At 43.9% G+C, this 13,748-nt stretch overlaps 1 long non-coding RNA gene across 1 annotated transcript; it reads right to left on the minus strand.

Annotated features, from left to right (window-relative positions):
• Positions 1 to 1,319: 1,319 nt before the first annotated feature.
• LOC120757453 (uncharacterized) lies at positions 1,320 to 8,966 on the minus strand. The gene is made up of 3 exons (XR_005702512.1): positions 8,810 to 8,966; positions 4,112 to 4,171; positions 1,320 to 3,309 (listed from the first exon to the last, which is right to left on the minus strand). It is a non-coding gene; the product is annotated as an uncharacterized LOC120757453 (long non-coding RNA).
• Positions 8,967 to 13,748: the final 4,782 nt, after the last annotated feature.

Genomic DNA, 13,748 nt, shown 5'->3' on the forward strand with positions numbered 1-13,748 from the left:
TACCATCTGTCTATAAACATAGACTTTGGTCCAGGCTGCTATTTCAGACTGCCTGCAAGCTAAGACATCAGGGATAATTTTCCTAACACAAGGTTGCCAGAGGCTTCTTCCAGAATGGACCCCACAGCCATATTTGATGGCTGTTGTAGCCTACTTGCACTTTTAACTGAGAATGAAACTAGCAGCAGTCTTAAAGCTCAGACAGAAGAGGAGGCAGGATTGGATCCCAGTCTTCTGGGCCATTTGGGTAAAATTGAAGAACAAAGCAGAAAGGGCAGGAGTGTTATCAGCACTGGAGTCACAGCTGATGCCAAGTTGATGTTGCCTGGAGAAATATTCCATGTAAACCCATGACCAGTGATTGAAATTATTTTGGTAGCTTCTGTTTGCTGTGGGATGGCTTTTGTCTCAATCAAGGGAAGAAGTGTCTTCCTCTGCCATCTCTAGCAAGAGCAATCCCAGATGGAGAGCTATTATCCAAGCCTGCAGCTCGGGATTTTTTTTCTACTGGTCTTTAAGAAACACTGCCTTTTCAGTATTTAAAACGGCAGACAGCAGAAGAGACTGTCTACGCACAGCATTCACTGAGTTTAGGGCAATATTACCAGCATCCAGATGGGGCCCTGGGTGGTCTGTTACAAACTCTGCTGACTGTGCTGACTGGAAAAGTCACTGGAGGATACCTGGTCCCTCCATGTGCACCCTGAAAACGGGGGTCAAAACAGAAGACAGAACTCCTGTGAACAGGCTTCTGTCCCACTGTTCAGTATCCTGGTTTTATTTGCCTATTTTTTTTGTTCTCGGCTGATGAAGCCAGAATTGCCACTGCAATTTTTAGTCCCTCTTGTAACTTGCAGTCTTTTTTCATCCTCTGATTTGCTGCTCCACCACCAGATGACACAAGGCTTTTCAGCACAGAAACATTTTTAAGTGAGAGCTGAAAAAATACTGCTGCCTTTTCACACTTAGCCCCTGCTAATAAATTAAAACCTGGATGCACTATGGTATGAAGATCATAACTGCTAGAAGAGGTCATGTTTGAATTTTGCCCAGGCCTTCTGCCAAGCTAAAAACGATTTTCTTAATTTTTATAGATATAACTGAAATCTTAAACTATTACTATTTTTTTACTATCAAATAACTTAGGCGACAAACACTTCTGATAGACACACTTTGAAAGAAGAAATAAAGGCTTAGTGATCTGTCCCAGGTATCTAGCTGTGATCTTGCTGTAGGAAAGATTATTAAAAGGTATTTTATTTTATTATTTTTCCAGGACAAAAAAAATACTGTGGTTCCTCTTTTTTTGTAGAACAGGACTTTCACTTTTCGTAGACTATAGCAGCCACTGAGGACTTTGGGGAAGAGGACCTCAGCCACCAAGGGAGAGGAGGAAAACAAAGAAACTGCAGGAATATAGAGGTTGAGTCTGAGCTCAGCAATCTCTGTGAACAAGGAGCTAGAGAAGACAGAGACAGATTGCTGATGGCTAGAGAGGGTAAGGTGGCATCAGAGCACCACAAGTGTAACTGAAAGGAGAGGAAGCATGAGCAGAGGGGGCTGTGCAGCAGATGTCTCCAGCTCTGCTACATTTCTTTACTATTCCACTCCAATCTGAGAAACCCCCTGGAAAATGCTGTGGTGGGCAGGGATCCATCAGGACACGGGCACTGGCAGGGGCTTGGGCCTCTTCCTGCTCTGCCCACTGCAACAGCGAGGGAAGTAGCAGAAATACTGGTAACATGTAACCACATCACTGCACGGGGCTGGGATCCTCTCCACAGACAGCATCACAGGCACTTCGCTGACATCTGCAAATTTTGCTTGCTGTCTACTTAGTTCTTAACAAAGTCGTTTCATTCTTTTTAAACATCCTTTACTTGCTTTAATGCAGACCATAGTCCCACACTCTGCTGGCAGAAAAATACGTAAGGAAACACAAGAAACAGGCAGGCTCACCCAAACTTTTAATAGATGTCAAAATTGCATGAAGCAGTTGCCAGCTGGCACGGATGTGACAAAGTAATGCAGCATTGCATTTCCTTACTGCGTTCCACTGTGCACTGCCGCTTGCCACACAAAGCTCCAGGCACACAAAGCCCTCGCAATGCCTACCTCTTCTGGACTGCTCCCAGTGATGACAGATGAGCTGTTTAGTTGCCTGTGCCAGGGCTGCAAACGGATGGTGCTCTAAGCCCATGCCAATGAAAGCTCTTTGCATTACCCTTGTAAATATTGTACCATTTACCCCCCACCCCAGTACTCTGAACAGCACCAGGCTTCCTGGCACCTCAGCTGGGTTACAAGTAGTGTCCATTTTGCTTTCAGTTTGCCTAAAACTTGTTCTGCATCCATTATGCAGCAGAGCGGTGCACAGCTGAGGCATCTCCTGCCAGGTGCTCTCATAGCAGGGAATGTCCTCATCAGCCAGACGAGTAAAGGGTACACTGACTCCTCCCCACCCTGATATAACAGCAGGTACTCATATTTTTAAAGGCAAAAAGATGCTTTCATATTCAAATAGATCCAGGCCACATAGTACTATGCACGCTGCCAAGGTATCCCACAGTGGGATTCACAAAGCCTGTCGCTATAATAATAAATCAGATGTGCCCAGGAATGCTCCCAGGTGCTGGGGCCAACTGGCATTCACTGGCTTACATCTATGCTAATAAATTGCCTCATCCTCCCAAGCAGGGCTGCTGCAAACAAACCACCCACAGGGCTCTCACCATGCTCGGGCATTACTCAGAAGTGTGCTCGCTGCCATGGGCCAGGCACTGGCCAGGGACAGCCCTAAGGGTCTGCCAGGAAAGGTACTGGGAGCTGTGGTCAGCCTGGGCATGCCTGAAGCTGCTGGCACAGGAGCAGCCGATTTTGCTCACCTGGTCAAATCAGGCCTTCTCATGGCATCACTGTTCCACACAGATCTGTACACAGAGTCTGCATAGCACAGCCTCTGCCGTATAGGAAAGGGAGATTTGTAAATGCCATCACCAACACCTGGGGACTGCCCTCTCTTCAAGCTGGTTCTCACTGCAGGGGAGATAGAAAACCGAAGATTCTGCAGCCACAACTTTAGTAATTACCTCACAAACTCCCACCACAGCTCTCACTAATCAATTGTTCACTGGCTGCCATCAGAGCAACTTGATGCTGGCTTGTAATAAAGTCATTGCCTGCAGATTCCAATTGCAATCTGCCTGGGCTGGAGCTGCCTTTCTGCACGGTTCCATGATATAGTGCTCTCTGTGCACAAGCTCTTCTGTCAGTTCTTGCCTTCTAAGATCTGTGGAGAAAATGGAGGTGCTGCAATAAATTAAATCAAGGAGAGGTTAGTAGTGAGAAATTCCTCAGTCTTAAGACCCCCCCTTCTTTAATATTTCCATTAGTGATTTCAGCACAATAAATATGAGCAGTGTTGGTGAGAATTGTTAAAGTTCTGAAAGTGTGTGGTAACATGAAAAGAGAGGAGGCTTGGATATCCTATTGGAGAGAGAACTTCAGTACTACTGTAGTAGAGACAGGATGAATGTCAATAAAATGAAAGATTATATATTTGAAAATAACATAACCCATGTGACAGCAAGGCCCTTACTGCTGCCATCCAGAGAGGAAGGCATGTGATTACAGATTAAAGAATGAACCACCACGAGAGGCAATCATGTGAAAGGCAAAGGCGGTTGCAGGACATGTCTGCAGCAACAGCGTGTTCCAAAGAGTCCTGCCTACTGGGCTGGTCACTGGCTGGGGGAGCACACTGTAGTGGCAGGAGGGGCAGGGGAAGGGACATCTCTCCTGTGAGAGAAGGCTGCTGACTCTTACCTTGGCCATCCTAATAATAGGAGAGAATGGGAGGTGTAACACACTTGTTGCTGTCCATAACTGTACACTGGAGGTGAAGCAGGAGCACTTTGGAAAAAGGACAGTCAGTACAAGCCAACGTTTGCATGCTAGACATAAATACAGGGAGGCTGGGAGTTAAAAGATGTTCCTCTTCTCTAAACCAGTCTGCTCTGGACTAGCTGTTCAAGTAAAGCAAGAATGACATAAAGGAAGAGATTTTTACACAGTGTTTCTTGAATTCAAAAGAACAGCGTGACATACTCACCTGTGAGGGCAGAGAACAGGGCCTGGCAATCCACATTCCCACTGCAATCCTCATGTTCTCCTATAACAGAGAAGCAGCAGTCTGTGCTTAAGTGTGTCCTTGTTCCTGTGACCTGGGGAATGCAGAGGGCACCCAGAGAGGCTGCAGCCAGCGTCAGCAGTCTCCATGCATTCTCCTGAATGGCCTCTGTGTCATGGCATGCCCCACCTTCTGCTGTCCTCTAAGGATCTTTGCCAAGTTCCATATCCTTCATTTGCATCCATGTTTGCATAATTGAGGAGTTTTTCAGTCTACTGCCGTATGTGATTAAATTCATTGGTGGAAAATGGGGAGAGCTCACAGCTGGAGTGCATTAGTTTGCCATGTCAGAAGGCTGAGAAGTAACAGACAAACTGCACCGTGGGAGTAGGGACACCAGAATATGATCCCCAAAATCTGCCATGCCTGCCCTGCATTATAGTAGTAGCAGCAGTTTGGACCTGAGGGCTGGTTAGGGTCAGGAATAGAGACTGCCGTAGGCTGTTTGGCCAATTTGGTTGCAGGGTCAGGGACGATCCTACGTGATAGCTGAAAGGGGACTGCTGGCAGTCAGACTCATGCCAGCGTCATGTGAAATCACCACAAGAAAAGCAAGTGGGAAAAATGCCTGCCCCAGTGGTCATCTCTCCCCATCAGAAAAGACCAAGTGTGACTGAAGGCATAATTAAAAACTATCAAATAATCAGCAAAGCCCTGAGGCTTCTCAGTATGAAGTGAAGTATCATTAATTGATACAAATTGTTTGTTAAGGAGTGACTCATTTGTCATGGCTTGCACAACGCCTTGGATGAAGAAAATCCTTAAAGACAGAATAAAACCACTTGCCATGGCTGTGGAGGAGTCTCTGGAACAAGTTGCACATATGCTTTCTAGCTCTGGTTGATGCCTGCCAGAGCAAGGCTTTTATTATTTATTTTCTGGTACTTGAATAGATCTAAGTGAGCAACCACCACAGCTGGTAGCTGATGCCAGTTCTGGCAGGGAGGGATGCACCGAGTCCTAACAGCAGAATCAGGGGTGCATTGATTGAAACCCTCTTTGCTGACGCTGATAGCAACACAGAGCCTTCCAGAGGACAGCATCCACAGTGGTCCTGCAAGGAAAGAGGGAATGGCACTGCCTGGAGCAGAGATATCCCAGCTGGCCAGGCAGTGTTGCATTGTTGGGGTTCTGTTCCCTCATGCCCAGCGAGGACAGTGTGCATGGCCAATAATGATGACAGGCTCGAGTGCAGCCCATGGGCCACCAGATATTCTGTACTGAGACAGCTGGGGCAAGGAAGGAAGTCACACCAGGCAGGGGGCTGAGCACAGGCTCACCTCAGCTCAGGAGGGAGACTAGCGAGTACTTACTAAGTAAGGAGAAGTAACAGACAGAGACTATCATTCATTGCAATCCAGCTGAAAACATGAAGGTTTTTAAGCTGTGAATTGAGCAGGCAGCCAGCTTTAGTCAAAGGCGTCTGTTTCACCAGGGACAAAGTACTGCTGAAGCACCTAATTAATCCTGAGCTTCACTCCGAGAGGAAAGTCTGGTTCTGAGGACAGCAAATTTTTTTTCACACACTCCTGCTTCAGCTTCCAGATCTGACAATCAGATGTGCATCCTGGAGGACTCTACTAACCAGCAATCTTTTATCATTTCAGTGATACGCCTGACATTTTTTGCAGATGAATCTTTCAGTTCCATAACTCAGCTGCTTCACTAGTTTTCTCTGAGAGGTGAAGCCTGGCTCAGATGGTGGTGGCTCTAGTCAGTCACAGCTTTCTGCAGAAAACAGGCAATTTGACTTTAAGAACTTCTCCAAACACACAAAAAATGTTGAACTACTGTAAAACTGGAAGTTTTAAAATTTCTGTTGATGGTACACTGGATGGTGACAGGTAGTAATATAAGTTTTGTTACTGATTAAGGCAGGTATTTGCATGAGTGTCTGATCTGTTATCACCAGGTTGTTCCCATGATGAACTTGCACACATTTTTTATTAATCTGGAGTATGCTGCTGGCCCTCTTCAACTGCAAAGATAGTTTTTAGAACAGCTCTCTTACTGCCAGCGAGTGATTGCTTTCTGTTTCCCAGCAGTATCAGCTGGGCCTGAAGAAAGAGGATGGGGAAGAGAAGAATGACTGAGGATATGGGATCCCAGACTAATTTCTCTGTGGTGAAGCTGGGCTAAGTAGTTCCCTCTTTTCCCTCTCAATCTTAGCCTCACCACCCCCTCAGCAGTGTCACCACAGGTCCCAGAGGACCAGATGGACAGATAGACCAGGGAAATGATTAAAATTAAAGCATTAAAATATAACCCTTTTCTAGTGAGACCATTTCTGCCACACCAGCTCACAGTGTCCTACCAGATAGCATGACCAAGGCTGCCTTTACAGTCAGGGCACACCCACAGATGCCTGCCCTGCTGTCCCCCCAAGCTGTGCCATCCTCTTCCTGGCCCAACCCTGCACCCTCATCCTTCCTCTCCCTCCTCTGGCATCAGGGGAGCCACAGTGGGCTCTGGGCTGAGCCAGCCCTGCTGCCACCAATGGAAAGGAGCAGGCAAGGTCCATCCCCTACTTTCCATTCTTACAAAGAGGGATGAGAAGTCCTGCAAAGACCATGAGTTAAATGGAAGTTATGCTGATGTTTGGTTTAGACCGCTCAAGTGAGACAAATACTGCAGTTTTATGGCAGTTTAAGGTAAAAGGTGGGAGGGAAAAAAATTTATTTTGCCCTTGCTCACTGCCACTCCTGTGCTGTGGGTACCCACAGATCTGACACAGGAAAAAAATGGCTGTTTGGATGAGGTGGGAATTATGCAGGATACGTGTGACTGCAATAAATTACAGATTTCTATCACAGATCAGTTCTAGGTAATACACACAGCACGGTGAAATGTTTCTCAGATTTCTACTTTGCTGACTGTAGGAAATCAGAGATAACATATCAGGGCTCAACATATTCACTCGATCTTGTGTGGGTGAGGTCAAGCTACTGTTGCTGGTCAGGAGCAAAGGTCTTTTCCACCTACAGAGCTGCGTGTTGCTGTAAGTAAAGATCAAGGTTTGAACTTAAATTGAACATACCAGTAAGAAATGTGTTAATATAAATCAGTCCTCATAAGCCAAATATAAATTATACCAGCAATCATTAAAGAACACAGAGTACAAAAATATTACAGCTATGAAACTGCATGTTGAAATTACTGGTGTTATCTCAGTGTTTTATATTCAAAGTTCTCTGTTCTGAATACTGTTAATGAATATTGATTTGGAGAACAGAAAAATAACTTCTCAATATTAAAAATGGTTTAGCTGTATTTAAACTGAGACAGTTCCTTTCTTTTTTTTTTTTTTCCCTGCCTTGGCTGTATCTTTCAACCCCCATCTAACAGCAGCTGTGATTTATTTTTAGCTTTTTTTCTTTGCATATTTAAAAGGGTGTTTCCGTATGGTGTGAGGCATAAGCTAGTGTAGTAATTAGCTGGCAAAGAGACTGAGCTTTACAATTGCAAGTAAGTCAGAAAATAATTTTTGCTGTGAATCAAAGACATCTACACAAAGTGAACAGTACGCCTCTACTGTACACACATACTTTAGATCTCTTCATTCTTTGGGCCCAGTGGAGTAAACAAACTGAATTCAAAGGAAGACATCTAGCACCAAGTTTAAATGCCTGTAACACCAAAATATTGGCTGTGTTGTAGAGCTGTCTTTTTAATTCATAATCTGTAAATCAAATATTGCAGAAATCAGCAATATCCTTTCAGAAGCACCGTACCCTGTACACCTAATGGAGCTTGATCCAAAGGCTACATATGCATCTAAACACAATGATCCATGCAGAAAATATCTGGCTTTTATTTATAAATGGCAATGACCATTTCTTTTTCTACTCAGAATGGTTCTCTTTAAAGAAAAGGAAGCTCCGTCTTCCAAGAGATGATGAACAACTGATTTCATATTGTTTGGATAAGGTACAGAGATCCTGTCAGTCAAGACAAGTTACACATAAGGAGTTGTAAGACTGTGACTATATAAATGGCTTTGCCCTCCAACGAGGGAAGCAGCCTCCAGAAAATAAATTACGTGGGTACAGAGCAAACTCTTTTTACACCGCATCTTAATTAAGAATTAATTAACAAGTCCTCATAAAGAAATGATTCATTTCTGGATCTTATTTGCTTTTCTGTTGTATCATTCCAAACAAATGTCTGGAGTTTCAGCCCTAAAGGACACAAAAAGCCTTTACAACCAGAGAGCATCCTGATCTCTTATTGGTGTGCATTATAATTTTAACAATATAAGTCAGCATTTGGAGGGGGGTTTCCATACATATAAAACCCCTCAGACTTCTCTGTCTGGTAATTCTCTTTCAGGCAGTTAGTTTCTGACTTCAGTGGCCTCATCAGCAGGGGTGGGGAGGAAGGGCTTTGCTTCCCTATTCTGTTTTGCTTATTTATGGTGGTTTTTTGGTTTAACCCGGCAGGCAGCCAAATACCTCCCAGCTGCTCGCTCACTCCCCACCAGTGAGATGGGGAGAGAAAAAGGAAATAAAGGTTAAAGTTTTGCATTGAGACAAACAGTTTAATAAGACAGAAAAGGAAGGGAAAATAGTAATAATGATAAAAGAATGTAGAAAAGAAATTATGCATGATGCAGTTGCTCACCATCCACTGAAACAATGCCCAGCGAGTCCCCAAGCAGGGGGCCACCTCCAGCCAACTCCCTCCAGTTTTATCTCTCAGCAAGATGCCATCTGGTATGGAATGTCCTTCTGACCAGCTGGGGTCATGTGTCCCAGCTTCTTGTGCCCCCAGTCTCTTTGCTGGCAGGGCAAAATGAGAAGCTGAAAAGTCCTTGACTTAGGGTAAGCACAGCTCAGCAACAACCAAAACATCAGTGTGCTATCAACATTATTCTCATCCAAAACACAGCACTCTGTCAGCTACTAAGAAGAAAATTAACGCTATCCCAGCCTAAACCAGGATAACCAGCACTTTAAAGTAGTTGAGCTTCTTCTCAAGGCAGACCAAGATTACTCAAGATCTCCTTCAACCCTTTCCAAACAGGACAACCTTTTACACAGCCAATTAATAAAACAGCAGTGGAGCCTGCAGAGACTCAGCCAGACACAGAAACCTACATTCCACTCAAGCTCCCTGAGCCCTCAGCTATCACTTCTGCTTGGCCCCTCTCCAGGCTGGATTGGATGCACCCAGCAGGGACACGCTGCACCCTGCCAGAGCCCCTCCACTGCTCTGTAGCTCAGACAGGAACAAAAAAGCCAGCTGTCTTCAGTGTGTTAAAATGAGGAACACATCAGGGAAACACCTCAGAAAATACTGGGTTTTAAACAATTAATTGCCTTGCATCATAGTAAATCTCTGGCATGTGGGATAGACTCTAACTCTTTCACTGTTTGCAGCCACTCCTCTTTTGCTGTTCTGAGTATGTCTGCATTGCAGTCACTGATCACAGATCCACTGCCAGACGGGGTTAAGCTCACTCAACTCCCGCTAACTGCTGCTGCAGTAGCAAAAACCTCTGTTCCAAATTCTGCTTCAGCAGATTTTTGCATGGCTTTGTGCATTAAACTATCCACAGTGCAATCAGTCAGAACTTTTAAAAGTGAAGGTCCATAATCCATCAGCTGAGCTGAGATCCCAGGAATTCAGATCAGTCCTTCGATGAAGATATTTTAACTGGGTATCTAATTAAAAAAAAAAAAAAAAAAACCAAAAAAAAACCTAACCAAGCTAAACAACAAGAACTAAAACAACACCAATAAAATTTTGTGAATTTCTGTCTTTGAAAAAGTAGCAGTTATCTTTGGTCAATTCATTCTCATGGTACATACTGCCTTTTTGCTTATCTCTGCTGAAATGCATTTTTCTAAACAAAGCAAAGCTCTTTTACATCTCGTACTCGATAGCTTCCAGTCTTGGTCTTCAAGGATAACGTTGAATTTGTACACAGTGCTCTCCAAGTCTCTGTCTCTGTCATTACAACTTTGTTTATCCCAGGCTCTTCAGGGACCTGTTCCCTGTTTTACTCCCTGCAGTGCTTCTCTGACAGTGGCAGGAATGGGAGAAACTCAAGAGAAAGAATTGGGATTTTCTACCCCAAATCCAGGAGTTTTGATTAAGTTTTGATTAAATTTAGACAATCCAGGACCAAAGTTTCTGTCCTCCAGCTGCAGCACTGGAGACCTCCCTCACTGCAGCGGGAGGACCTCTAAACACTTGCCAGAGTTCTGCAGAGGATCAGTTTCCTACATACTGCTTTACATCTCTAGCAGATTCATTGCAGGCTGAAACTCCTCCCCCACCACAACACCAGGCTGCAGGTGTGCCACAGGACAGGGAGCACAACCTCCATCCACGGCACATGGGTGTCCTGACCTATATGCATTAAACCTTTAATGCATTTGCTGTCTTCCTGACATCAGTCCAGATACAAGGCACAAATCTGTTGATTCTGCAAGCCTGGACCTTCTAGGTTCCAGAAGTAGAGACCTGCACTGCATTTAGATTTCAGTTTGAATAGTTCACTGTGTCTTTCTCACTCTGCGTAGTCTTGAGAGAAGTCTTTTTATGGAGCAGCCAGGGCACGTAACAATTGAAAAAGGACCACTGCTTTCTTCATCTTTTTGTGTACATATGCAGCATTCAGGGCCAGGTGAGGACATGGAGGAGACTGCTACTACATTGCATGAGACAGGGGCTGACAGGGGGCATGCCACCTTGTTAGTGAAGCCACGTCAAGGGCACATGCATCTTCATACCAAGGTGGATGCTTGGCACATCCACCTTGACACATCAGCCACTTCAGACATTCATGTCATCAAATAACAATGGCCCGACGGATTAAAAACTTGTCTTCGTGGGTGTCTGGTAGCAACTTGTGTTGTATGATGTAACTCACCACTTTTGCTCCTTGATTCAGATGATCCAGCAGAGGAACCTATAGTTGTTTTGAGAAAAAGGGGAGCCATATTCTCCTGCTCCTCTCCCAACCAACACCTCCCACGTGATATCTGTGGCACTGGTACTTAACCTGCTGTTGCTATGTACTGATGGACCTGCTAAGGAAATGAAATCTCTGGACTGTCGAGAAAATTTTCCTTATTCATTCCTGGGTGATTAATTGTTTACATGGTCATCAAATTGCCATCTGAGTGTGTGATAGGAAAATAAGACCCTGTGATAAAATACATAGTCAAAAGTGTCTTCATGTATTTTTAATTACTTTGGGTGTTAGAGCAGATAATTATTCCACATATACTTTACTGTGGGTCAAGACATACACATAAAATTAATTGATTCAAATGGAATACACTGCTTTTGTTAAGGAGTGTGCTTTTATCATTAAAGGAAGGAATGCAGCTGAACTAATTTATGAATGACAGCTGGAATATAGCATTGAATAGCAATGTGTGGAGCATGCTTGATACTGAAAATTAGAAAAATATTTTGATCATCTCTTTGCATCTAGGTGGTAGCACTGTCAGGAGCTATTCTTCCATCCTTGCAGTCACAAATATGCAAAACCTGAATTAATGTCTTGTTATACAATTTCATCTCTGAGAGAGCCATGCCTATGCTAATATAATAAGAAAAGCATATACTTCATCACTTCTATCCATGACTTGGTCTGGGAAGGTAAAAATGGCACGAGTTCTCTGTGTTCTATGCTATCCACTAAAAAAGAATTCCCGACACAGAGATGCCAAAACACCCTACCCTTGTCAGAATATACATATCATCCTACCAGCCACTAAGGCACGTCTGCTCCGCAGTGAGATGTAGGCTGGACCCAAGCCACTTCTGTCTTTGTTGGGTTTTTCCATCTTTCAACCTCAAAAAGGAACTTTGAAGGTAGTGTCTCCCAAACATCTCTCTAGATGCAAGACATAAACTTCTGATGTCATTACATAATCATATCATAAACTATGTAAAATTACAGCTTCTTCACATGTTACAGACAAGGGATCTCCAGTGCCAGCTGCTTTGCTGTACAAACCATTCTTACTGATTGATATGACAGTCTGAGGCACATGGACAAGTCAGCAGCAAATCGCTGCAATCTGCTGTGTTTGCATGACTGAGAATAGAAATTTATTAAAAAGAGCCCTTATCTTCAGAGTGAGAAAAACCACAAGCATCACTATCCACGCTCACCCCCATCTGCTACCAAGGCTGCTGAAACCACTGGCACAGGCTGCTTCTGGTCCCTCACTGGAGGTGTTTGCTGATGGTTATACCCACCTGTGCCTCTGCTGTGAGAACCACAGCAAAAGCATCGAAAGGAAGACAGAAGTGATGCTGCTCGAGCAGGGATTCTAGAAACAGAGGCCAGAAAATAGGGCTACAATTAAATTTGATTGAACGTTTCTCAGGATGAGATAACCTACAAGGACTAGCCCATAAAACACAATGATAAATGCATTTAGCTGTCAATCAATCTACATGATGAAAATATTGCTATATTCCTCTTCATTGACCTGGTTTTTTTGATTATTATCACTTTGAATTCTTTTGTACCTTTATTTATAAGAGCAAGTCAGAACATTAGGCCTCTCCTATACGGTTAGGACACGATCTGCCTATAACCAGAGACATTCAGTTCCCTTGCTATCTACTCTCAACTTTAAGTGTTTGCAAAATTGGAGCCAGCATAACTGCATTGAGTTACACAGCTGTGTAATTCAACTATACAAGATGTTAGCAAAAGGCACCTTCAAAATAGTTGAGTAAACTTTGAAAATATGCACATCTTCCTCCAAGCTTTTCCTAGTCCTCTTGAAAGTCCAACCTGGCAGAGCCTCAGGAGAAAGACTGCTTAATGGATTAAGCAGAACCATCTCGATTTGTACTAGCTGGGTAGCCAAACTGGCAACAATGATGCTGATCTGCTCCCACACAATTAATTACTGCACAGGTTTCCTCAAGGTGTTGCAGGTATCCCATCCCTGGAAGTGTTCAAGACCTGGTTGGATGAAGCTCTGAGCAATCTGGTCTAGTGAAAGCTGTCCCTGTCCAAATCGGGGGGGCTGGAACTGGATGATCTTCAATCCCTTCCAACCCAAACCACTTTATTATTCTATGCAACCATCTGCTGCCAGAACACAATCATATGGTGTTTGGTGTGGCAGTACAGCTTCCCTAAACTGAATGCAAGGTTGCAGCAGTTTCTTAGAGTAAATGCAGGGTAGATGAGGTTTAGCAAAGGTGATTTACCAGTGATGCTGTGTAGGGGCTTCCATTTGCAGACAGTGATCTGATGAAACTATTAAAAAACAGGAAGCTCTGGTGAGCAGGCAGATATTATGGTGTAAAAGACTTTTTTAAACACACAGACAAGATAAAGATCACTTAGATCCCCTTCCTGGCAACAAAGATAAACTCTAGGTGTTGATGGTCCCCCCAGCATTTTCTAATTGGGAAGAATCGTGGAGAAAATCTCATATGTGAAATATGTTTTGTCACTGAATTGCTAATCTCTGAAAATACACAGGGTTTCCTGCTTGAAAACTGGAATTAAACAGATGAAAAAAACAACAATTATATTTACACACATTTATCCACATGCTCAGGGCTTCATAAG

The sequence above is a fragment of the Hirundo rustica genome, chromosome 1, assembly GCF_015227805.2.
Source record: "Hirundo rustica isolate bHirRus1 chromosome 1, bHirRus1.pri.v3, whole genome shotgun sequence".
Lineage (NCBI taxonomy): Eukaryota > Metazoa > Chordata > Aves > Passeriformes > Hirundinidae > Hirundo > Hirundo rustica.